Source organism: Echinops telfairi, unplaced genomic scaffold (assembly GCF_000313985.2).
Source record: "Echinops telfairi isolate 266 unplaced genomic scaffold, ASM31398v2 ScPeMD7_7430;HRSCAF=8468, whole genome shotgun sequence".
In the NCBI taxonomy this organism is placed as follows: domain Eukaryota; kingdom Metazoa; phylum Chordata; class Mammalia; order Afrosoricida; family Tenrecidae; genus Echinops; species Echinops telfairi.
The window spans coordinates 173720-176597 of NW_022111330.1; the positions used below are offsets into that span (position 1 = coordinate 173720).

The window sequence follows — 2878 nt, forward strand, 5'->3', positions numbered from 1 at the left end:
TGTGCATTCATTGCCCTCATCATTCTCAAAACATTTGCTCTCCACTTAAGCCCCTGGCATCAGCTCCTCATTTTCCCCCTCCCTCCCCACAACCCCCTCCTTCATGAATCCTTGATAATTTATAAATTATTATTTTGTAATATCTTACACTGTCCGACATCTCCCTTCACCTACTTTTCTGTTGTCCGTCCCGAGGGCAGAGGCTATATGTAGATTCTTAAAGCCTTTCTAAAGCCAAATATTTATAAAAGTATATGTTCTACCTATAGATGATATTATTAATTAGATAAAATATATGTATACATTTTTATTTTTCAAGAGTTTAGTTTTGATTTCATGATGTTTATCGATTAATTGTTTTCATATGAAAAGTTAATGAAATGATTCATTTTGACAGATTTTTATATATGTATCTATCACTTTAGAATGTAGAACTTTATAAGCAACTTGAATTAGATATTACAGAATGTGTTTCATTTAAAGACTATACGATTTTATACCTACCTGACAGGGGAGACACCATGATCATGAAGGTGGTTTTCCCAGGGCGAGGCTTATCCATTGCACTCCGGATGTGCTGACCCCAGCGATTTCCCCAAATGTGGGAAACTTGACTGCATAATTTGTGGTAGTGGGGGACTGCATTTGCACTCTCCCCTGTTTTTTTTTAAGACTATATGATTTAAGAAGTAAAACTAGTTTTAGTTTAGTCAGCAGCTTACCTTTTAGATTTAATTCTAGTGTTTTGGTAATAGCCTAAATTTAAAAAGCTACTAATCAGAAAATCAGAAGTTCTAACCCAAAAGCCACTGGGGGTGAGAGGTGGGAGGGTGGGAATCATTCACTCTTTAAATAATTGGCTTCCAGGACAAGGATGCCTTAGGTTCATCAAACCTTATAGTATCGAAAATGGCTGATGCTTTAGTGTTATTTCACAGATTCTAATCTGGCCAACACATGTTTTGGTACCTCATATGTTTAGCTTGTTTCTGGGTATATTTGACCTGCTGATTCAAAAATGGCAGTTTTCCCCCTTCAGCTCTCAGTTTTGAGATACAGAACATATTATATACCACTCTTCACTCTGTTCACCCACCAATAAATCAGAACATTTTAATGTAGCGTTAGCTAGCCTGAGTTAGAGGATGTGTACACAGGTTTTATTTAAAGTAGTTTGTGTTCTACTAAATATTTAGGTTTTTATACTTCACATGGTATCCTTTGATCCAAAGATATACTTAAACAGTACAAGTTACATAAACTCCAAATATTATTTCACCTTTATTAGGAACTGAATAGCAAGCAGTTACAATTTGTTATCTTAAAGAGGGGCCAGAAATAAGAGTTACTGAATAATAAATAAGGAACCCTGAGAGCAAGGTGGGTTATATGTTTGACTGCTAACCATAAGGCCAGCTATTCAAGCCTACCAGCCACTTTACAAAGAGAAATATGAGATTTTCTGTCCTATAAAGATTTACAGCCTCAGAAACCCAGAGGAGAAGTTCCACTCTGTCTGATAGGGTTGCTATGAGTCATCATTGACTGACTGCTAGTGCAGTCAATATTTAGTATTTAGTACAATAAATAGAGATTCAAATGTCAGAGTTCAAATGCCAGGGTCTGTTAGAGTTCAAATTCCTTTACTAAAATCAAAATGTTTTAATCTTGTTATACGATGACACAACTATTCATTCTGTACACAGAAACTCTTAAAAGTTAGAATTTTTCTTATAAAGAAGCTTGGAGTCAACCTCTCCTTTGAAACGTTTAACATGAATTAGCCATTGACTTGTTAAATATTAAAATATGTTGTAAAATGTGTACTGTATAATTTGAAACAATTTTAAATTTCAAAATACTTGTGAAAATTGCTCTTAAGTCTTATATTTTTTTAATTCTAAATTGCCCTCACACCTTCCATCGATGTCTTTTATTATTATTATTATTATTACTTTCCACTCTTTTCAAGCTGTATGAAGTCTCCAACTTGTAATCTCTGTATATATTGCACAGCTTCATGCACCAAAAAGAAAACGTGACCACACAGGACGAAGAAGAACTGCTCTTTTGGGTTTCCAAATCTTTAAGTCTTTGAAAGGCTACAGAGTGACTGTTGGGTTGGAGCCACTGATCTTGCGCTTGGCAGCTCAATGTGTAACCAACTAGCCACCACTGGCTCATATATAACTTGCCTTGGAACTCTCTTAATACCTAATTCTTCTTCAAATACTTCTTACCTTTTTTGGGGTCTTATCCTGTACTTTGTGGGTCTGAATTCTTCACATATTTAAAAGTAGGGTGATAAATTAGTAAATTGCTATAGCTCAATAGCTGAAAACCTACTGGAACACCATATCTAAGATACTAAACTGATGTGATCTACCCAATGCAATTTTCTGAGTACCAAATAACCCCAGGAACAGGACTGGAAACCAAGACATTAAAAAAATGTTTTTTGTTGTTAGGCTGTGTTATTATACATCACACATTCCTAACCATCTAAAACTTCACACAACCAAGGCATACTTTCTAATATCTAGTTCCTCATTCCAAGTTCTTTGGAATTTAAGAAATGCTTTCTGTATTATTCAAGAGCAGACATGGTGTGTGTTCCTCTAGATTACACGTCCTGGGGGGCTACCTGGAATACTCTGTCCACAGGGTCATTACATAGCCAAAAAAAATTGTTTGTGTATCATAGATATAATTCTTGTTTTGACTGAAGGCTATATTAGTAGACATTTACATCTCGTGACTCATTTTTACTTAATAAGTTATTTTAATTGCTAATATTGTTTATTTTGAATCTATCTGTTTACCTATAGGCTTACTAAATATTTACTTTGGAATTGACTTCACAGCAGTGAGTTTGAAG

The 2878-nt window shown here is 34.8% G+C and overlaps 1 non-coding gene across 1 annotated transcript; it reads left to right on the forward strand.

Moving 5' to 3' along the window:
• Window positions 1-496: 496 nt before the first annotated feature.
• Window positions 497-658, forward strand: LOC115872661. Its single transcript, XR_004047991.1, has one exon. It is a non-coding gene; the product is annotated as a U1 spliceosomal RNA (small nuclear RNA).
• The last annotated feature ends 2220 nt before the right edge of the window (window positions 659-2878 follow it).